Here is an 8,740-nt window from a genome sequence, read left to right on the forward strand (position 1 = left end):
AGGAAAATGGATATTCTCAAAACAAATGCCTACATGTTACAGGCTCTTTAAACTGCCCGTCTTACAAAGAGCATGTGAAAAACCTATAAGAAGCAACCCGGCTCATTCTGGAAACCATAAAATAGAGACAAAAGAAAAAAGAAATGGAAGCACAACAGGGAAAAGGAGCAGTGCTGGAACATCGATCAAATTGCTACAAATAAATCTAAATCACACCTACCGAGCGACAACAAACCTTGAGTTCAAACAATCCCATATGGAATACGACGTGATAGCGATTACCGAACCGACAATAAAAAATAGAAAATGGATATACAATAAGAAAAACACTGCAGCAGTCCAAGTCGGGTATAGATCCACGATCTGGCACTACCAAGACCGGAACATCATAGAAGACCACTGGGTAGCAGTTTACATAAGAGATACCTACTACTTTTCCACGTACATCTCACCAAACTGCAAATTCGAAGAATACAAACACATAGTAGACGAACTCTTCACACAACTCCTAAACAGGACGGACAATAACTTTGTAGTCACCGGGGACTTCAATGCCCACTCCCCGGAATGGGGTGATAAGAGACTGGACCAAAGAGGAAAATACCTGGCCCTGGCAATCCACGAAAATAACTACAAAGTAATACAAACCATAGGTACCTACACCTTCAACAGAAACGGACGAAATTCTAAAATAGACATCGCCTTCGCACCTACGGCAAACTACAAAAAATTCAATAGAGCAGAAATCCTCAAAGAAAATACAGAATCGGATCACCTTTACATCGAATACATAATGGACTCAGCAACAAATATGCCACGTAGATCTCTACTAGACCCGACAAAATGGAAGCTCACAGAAAAAAACAAGGTGAAATTACACGCTGAGCTTATAAAGAGACTAAGCCAAATCAAGACGCTAGATCACTATTACAACAAAAACGACCTAACAAGAATTTATAGTAAAATAGAACAGGAAATCACAGTTTTTCAAACAGCAATAAACGAAACCTGTAGCAAAACTCTAGTCCGATCAAAGATGTTCCAGAATAAAAAGGAAAACCACTGGTGGTGCGAAGATATAAAAAGACTAAGAAGCCTCACAAATAACACCAGAAGGAAATACTTAAAAATTCTAAAGAAAAGAAGAAATAAAGAGCACCCGGAAGTGGCAACAGCCAGGGTAAAGTACTGCAAGAACAGACTGACTCTTCAAAATAAAATCAAGAAAGCCAAGGCACAGTCCTGGGAAAAATTCATCTGCAGCTTGAAGAACAACCCATGGGGCAAACCCTATCAGATAATCAGAAACTTGATCAAAGAGAAGAAGCAGGCACCAATCATCACCAAAGATGCCGCTTCAGCAACACTAGACGCACTCTTCCCTGAAGACAAGCCAGAGCTATGTCTACAAAGAAGAAATAAAGATATCATGGACCCAGAAAATCCTGATACTTCCATCGGTGTTCCAATAACATACATAACACAGCCAAACGGCGATACATACGACATGCACACACAGAAGCTAGTCGCATTCAGACCTGTCACAGTAGAGGAAATCACGAAAATAACAAACGACCTTAACAACAAAAAGGCACCCGGCAGAGACAATATGAGCGCGCCTATATGTAAATCTATAGTACACGCGAACCCACAGCTGATCACAAAAATCATGAACTCGTGCCTAAGAACAGGATACTTCCCCAATCAATGGAAGGTACAAAAAGTGATCCTAATCAAGAAGCCGAACAAACCGGACGGCGTACCAAGCAGCTACAGACCACTTGCCTTACTAAGCACCTGGGCAAAGATACTGGAGAGACTAATCAAAAACAGAATGGAAGAACACTTGGAGACTAATCCGCTGCACAAAAACCAATTTGGCTTCCGTAAGAACAGAGGCACGATTCATGCCATCACTGCAGCAACAAACTTCCGTGACGCTGCCACAAAGAAAGCACACTACACAGCGATCGTAACATTGGACGTCAGGAATGCGTTCAACTCGGTGACATGGAAGGCCATTAGAGATGCAATAACAACGAGAGGTTTCCCTGCAAACCTACAGAAAATCTTATTCAATTATCTGTCAAATAGATCGCTGATTTACGAACCACAAAACAAATCTTACACGATTAAAAGAGAGATTCACCGCGGAGTGCCTCAGGGAGCTATAATAGCACCGCCGATGTGGAACATCGCATACGACGACATATACAAACTGGAAATACCCAAAACCGTCAACATCATCACCTACGCAGACGACGCAGCACTATTGGTTTCCAGTAGAAATCTAGAAAAAATGAAAAACGATATCAAAACGACAATAGATACAATAGAAAGATGGATGGGCACCAAAGGACTAGTGCTAGCAAAGGAAAAGACGGAGATGACCCTACTAAATAGAAAGAGAATAGACTCACCGTTTGAAATCAAACTCAGAGAGGACGTAATCATTACACCAGCAGAGAGTATCAGATACCTTGGAATCTACCTCGAAAAAAATAATAGGTACTTCACGCAAGTTGAGAAGAGCACGGCTAAGGCAACAAACGCTGCAAACTACCTAGCACGTCTGACACCGAACATAGGAGGTCCAGGAGCACCGGCTCGACACTTGTACTATTACGTGTTCGAATCCATAGTAATGTACTCCGCAACTACATGGGCCAAGGCCATTGAGGTTAGAAGGAACTGCAGACTCCTACAACAATCGCAAAAACTGGCTTTAGTAAGAGTGGTGCGAGCGTATAGGACCACCCCTCTAATATACCTGAATATACTTACTGGAATCCCGAACATAATAGAGACAATCAAAGAGAGACACAAGCTCGCAACATGGGAACTTCAATTCCTAGAGGGATCAGAACCGCCGAACACCCACCTTCAGTCAAGAATACCAGGTCCAGCTCTGAGAACTCGAAGAAACATCAGAAGGAGGATAGTAGAACACCAAATTGTTTCAAACAACGAACGCAACAATCAACCAAACACACCACGGACAACCAACGAGGGAACACCGCAAAGAAATACAACACCGACAACAGTAATCTTACAAGACCGCCAGGATCAATTAAAAGGAGAAAGGAAAAGACAGAGAGAAAGAGAAAGATTAAATACTCTCAGAAACCTACAGGAGAAATGGGATAAAGAATTCTCATCTAAGCTCCTCTATGAGTGGATTCCGGACATGGGAAAATGGCTCTCCGTCCAGCGTCAAAATATCAACCACTACACGATACAACTCCTCACAGGACATGGAATCTTTGCAAGCTACCTGCATAAAATAAACCGATGCGCTACGGACAAATGCTGGTTCGAATGCGACGCACAGGATACACCAAGACACACACTAACAGAATGTCCCAGATGGAAAGCGGAAAGAGAGGAATTCTGCAAAAAGCATGATATTACCCACCCGTACGACATCAAAAAATTCTCTGATGTTATCCACAAATCCGACGAAGCCTGGAAGGAATTCCAAAACCTATGCAGCTACATTATGAAGGATAAACAACAAACAGAAAATGACAGACAGAGAGAAGAACGCAGGAAAAGATTCGAGGAACTAAACAGCAGACACAGTAACCACACTAGCAATAACACTGCAACAGGACCGACAGGAACCAACAAAACCGGAACTCCTCGCCAAATACGAAACGCTGACCAACAATCTCAGAACACACAAACAGGCAAACAAATTGCAACAACCAAAACACGTGCGAACAGACGTCAAAGAAGTACAAGATGACGCCCTTACCAACATAAACGACAACATGGTAGCCGTAAAACCGCAAACCAATCAAAACGAAGTAAACATAGATCTTACAGACACCAGAGGGCAAAACGCTAATGCAAAATAGAAACGTCAATATTAAAAGTAAACAGAAGATAGTAGAAGGATAACCAACTACAACGAACACATCGCACACGGAATAAGCACTGAAAATATAGATGATAGATATCCAATTCGGAAGGAAAACCGAAACGGCTATAGAACGCCAGATAACACAGACTAAATGGACTACAGAAAGGATACAAGAAGGGGAAACCGGTGGTACACGTAATACAAAACACAATAAAGATAATAGTCACTAACCACGCAACAAACACACGGAAACGAACGCAACAACCAAATAGGACCACAGGATACGAAGAAAGAAGAGATAGGATACGAAGAAAGAAGAGATAGCGACGCATAAGAAGAAGAAGACGACGTAGAGTCGACCCATAAGAAGTTAAAGATGACGTAGAGTCACCACAGAAGAAGAAGAAGACACAGAATCGGACAACAACAACGGAGGAACCCCAGGTCAGGCTGAAGTAAAATCTTCGGATAGTTCCGGTCGGACCTTCCCAATGGTAAGTGGAGGATCTCCAGTGTAGGGTGAGTGTTAGTGGGTATACCCCGTGACACTGTGTATCGCACTACCCCGCACAGCGTCACCCAGGCATTGCACGTGCTCCTTGACATTTTCAAGGTCACAGCTGAGGGAGTCCCACACACCCCGGGGTTGCGATGATCCCGGGGCATGTACATAAAGTATTAAACACCCTATACTATAAACAATAAAAAAAAAAAAAAAAAAAAAAAAAAAGGAGCTGATCCAGGCTAAGTACTAGAGTAGGGGGCAGCACTATATGGGCACGGCCAAAACCCGGGCGTGAGCACTCTCATATACTCTCTGATACAGCGTGAGAATTTTCAGTGTATCTTTCACAGTTATTTGAGAGTCGAAGCAACGCCACCATGTATCTTGCGGTTGTATCTGTCAGATTTTGGCTATTGGAAATGTATCTGTGAGATTTCAATGGGACGATTTCATCTTAACCTTCAGATGTATTCGAAGCTCGACGTAGCAAGATGATTTATTCAATTTTTTTATTCGTGACGAGTATTTCTCAGAGATGAAATCACATGTATCTTTATTCGTAATTTGTATTTGATTTCAAATACATCTTGATGCGACGTTGCCAAATCGTAATACTAAATGTACAAATGAACGGTTTAAAAACTGTGGAGCTCATAGAACAAGGGGAGCTTGTAGGCTCCTAAAATTTCTTATTTTTGAAGGTTAAACGTTACCACGGTTATGTACGAAATATTGTCAAAGTTGTGAAGTATTGTCAATATTTAATTTTGTACCTCACACCATATAGATGCATTTAACTAAATACATACAAGTCATAAGTAAGGGAAGGAATTGGTAAAAGAAAGAAATAATATGTTATTAATAAAGTAATTCAGTTTATATTTGTCAGTAATATTTAAAACAATATTTTCTCGTCAAATAACATGATAATTGTTTATATTTGTTTGTTGTAAATGACGAAAATTGTTTAAATAATAAATATTTATTTGTTTTAACAATCGTTTAAGTAATAAAATATTATTGGTTTACATATTTGATCAAATAATAAAAATTTAACTGTTTATAAACAATCGTTTAACGTATCTGGGGACATACAGACGTTATTTGGATGTACAGCTGGACATATTCAGAACGTTAACACATTACCAACCGGTGATTATTGCATAATTTTAAGAAATCTATGACATATGGCTAAACACTTTTTAATGGAACCTTCAATGGCAACAGCAATTTTTATTGAGAACTAACAAGTCACCCACAATATCGTCATCTATCATAATACTTTCATTTAAGATTGCAATGTAAAAGAAAATTTCTATGCTTTCTTTTGGTACAGCACAATGATTGAAAATCCTATTAATAGGCTTCCGGTAGATAAAGTGTTAACAAGACATTTACAGGACGTTTATAGGATATTTAAATTTAATTTTAATTTAAAATTTAAATTGAATCAAAATTTCATTTATTACAAACACATTAGGTACATAGTATAATACAATACAATCGCGCATATACGTATAACACTAATATATGTATACAGTAATACATAACAATATATTTGTAACAATATACTTATCTATATGTATATGTATATTTATAACAATATATTTATTTATATAATTATAAAATATAAATTTTAAATTTTATTATTAAAAATCTCTTGAAACTGTTTTGTTTCTTTCCATGGTCCTCCGCTAATGTAAGCCACATCTGTATGGAAATACTATTTTCTTTCTGATGAACTGATGTTTTGGATATCTTCGCTGCATCTAAAAATTAGAATTTCTTGGTGAAAAGCATTGTCCAATAAACGGGAAGATTTTTAGCATGAATATATTAGGTTGGAGGGAAAGCATGTCGTATTTTAAATAAACAGGTAATTTTGCTTGTAAATCAAAAACACATGTTAACTAGCGAGTCATGGGAAAACAGGAATTGACAGGTTATCTGAGAAATGACAACATATTGTAACAAATAATGAAAATTATATAATTGAATAATATTAAACATGTATTTTTATAAATTGAATCAAATGTTTTCTTTAACGCTAAACCTACCGAGCCTCAAAAGTAACTGGTACACATGTTCCCTTATAAAAATGATAAGATTGATTTTATTTAGACTTTGTATGGCTCCTATTGTAATATGTGCACTACTAAAGATATCTATACAATTGTTTCTTATGAAATCAGTATTATTAACTTTCTAATTGTAAAATAAAAAATCTGGAACTGGTCATCTTGACCGCTGTTGGTAGGATTAGTGTTAAAGTTAAGGGGGTAGTCTACCCTCGATTTGTAACTAGAAAGGAACTAGAATCTCACTAGAAAAATGGCTCGAAACATGGGTTTGCGCGCTGTCGGTTTTCGTCCTTATTTCAGAAAATTTTGGGCTGAGCGAGGGCTTATTCTAAAGAGGAAGGTTAGACGCGCTGCGCCCTGGTTACGAGGTTAACGAGATTATGTTTATAACTAATAATATGAGGGCCCAAAGTAGAGAAAAAATCTAGGAAAAAAAACCAGCACATTTCAATGCATTTTTCTGTCTCCAAAAGACTTTATGACTTATGAGATGACCAGGGCGCAGCGCGTTGAACCTTCCTCTTTAGAATGAGCCCTCACACAGCCCAAACTTTGCTCAAATAAGGACAAAAACCGACAGCGCGCAGACCCACTTTTTCGATCGAAAATCTGGTAAGATTCTAGTTATTTGCTAGATATTTGCTATTTACTAGGATCTTACTAGATTTTCGATCGAAAAAGTGGGTCTGCGCGAATCGGTTGTTTGTCCTTATTTGAGCAGATTTTGGGCTGGGTGAGGGCTCATTCTAGAGAGGATGGTTCATCACACACGGGTCTGGTCATAATATAAGTCAAAAAGTCTTTTCGAGACAGAAAAATGCATTGAAATCTGCTGGTTTTTTTCCTAGATTTTTACTCTACTTTGGACACTCATATTATTAGATATAAACATAATCTCGTTAAAACCATGACCAGACCCGTGTGTGATGAACCTTCCTCTTTCGAATGAGCCCTCACCCAGCCCACAATTAGCTCAAATAAGGACAAACAACCGATTCGCGCAAACCCACGTTTCGAGCCATTTTTCTAGTAAAATTCTAGTAATTTTCTAGTTACAAATCGAGGGTATACTACCCCCTTAAAATACGCTAGAATTTTCTCTCCAACCTAATAATATTTTTGAATTTTCCTTTTGTCAGTAATGTTTCAATGTCTGAGAAAATAAATATAAAATAAAAACTTACCTGAAATGACAGTGACAAGTTTCACCAACACAATACCAAGTCATCGGAAATCAGGATTTGACAGGTTACCTGAAAATGTCAACATATTGTTACAAATAATGGAAATTATATCATATCAATAAAATAAAAACTTACCTGTGACAGTGACAAATTTCACCAACACAATGGCGTGACAGGTGGCTGAAGTTACCGAATCACTTACACAAGCTTTTTATTAATTGGAATACTCTATTACAAACACGTGCACAAGCATGTGTTAAACTAACTTCACTACACGTAAACCCACGGCGATGCAACGCGACGGTCGCTCACCTGTCGCGTAAGCTTATTTGTACGGTCCCCGATATATACATAAATTAATATATTGTTATAAATATATATATATATATATATATAAATATGTACAAAATAAAAATTTATTTGTTTAAACAATTGCTTAAATAATAAACAGTTATTTGTTTAAACATCTGTTTAAATAATAAAATGTATTTGTTTAAACAATCGTCCAAATAATAAAAATCTATTTGTTTAAACATGTGTTTAAATAATAAAAATTTGTTTGATTAAACAATCGTTTAAATAATACAAATGTACTTGTTTAAACAATCGTCCAAATAATGGAACTCTATTTGTTTAAACATTGGTTAAATAATAAAAATGGTTTGTGTAACCAATCGTTTAAATAATACAAATGTATTTGTTTAAACAATTGTTATAGTCCTTATTAGAGTATCCGAATATGGAAAAATAATGAAAGTCACTGTAAATGTAAATACGTTCCTCGTATTACATTACATATGTATTACGACGTGGCAACGTCGCATCAAGATCTCAGTGTATTTGAAATCAAATAAAGATACATGTGATTTTCATCTCTTCCAGTTACTCGTCACAAATACAAGCGTCAAATAAATCGTCTGGCTAAATCGAGCTTCAAATAACGAATACAAGATGACGGATAAATCTCGCGCGACATCTGGGGATTCAAATAATCCATATGATTACGAATCTATTTCTTCAAATAAAATCTGACGGATAACTCTGCAAGCAAGTTAACGACAGATACAACTGTAAGATACATCGTGGCGCTGTATTCGACTCTCAA

The 8,740-nt window shown here is 37.5% G+C and overlaps 1 long non-coding RNA gene across 1 annotated transcript; it reads right to left on the reverse strand.

Moving 5' to 3' along the window:
- Positions 1-5,838: 5,838 nt before the first annotated feature.
- On the reverse strand, positions 5,839-7,908 carry LOC143211710 (uncharacterized). The gene is made up of 3 exons (XR_013009507.1): positions 7,771-7,908; positions 7,636-7,704; positions 5,839-6,139 (listed from the first exon to the last, which is right to left on the reverse strand). It is a non-coding gene; the product is annotated as an uncharacterized LOC143211710 (long non-coding RNA).
- Positions 7,909-8,740: the final 832 nt, after the last annotated feature.

Source organism: Lasioglossum baleicum, chromosome 8 (genome assembly GCF_051020765.1).
Source record: "Lasioglossum baleicum chromosome 8, iyLasBale1, whole genome shotgun sequence".
In the NCBI taxonomy this organism is placed as follows: Eukaryota; Metazoa; Arthropoda; class Insecta; order Hymenoptera; family Halictidae; genus Lasioglossum; species Lasioglossum baleicum.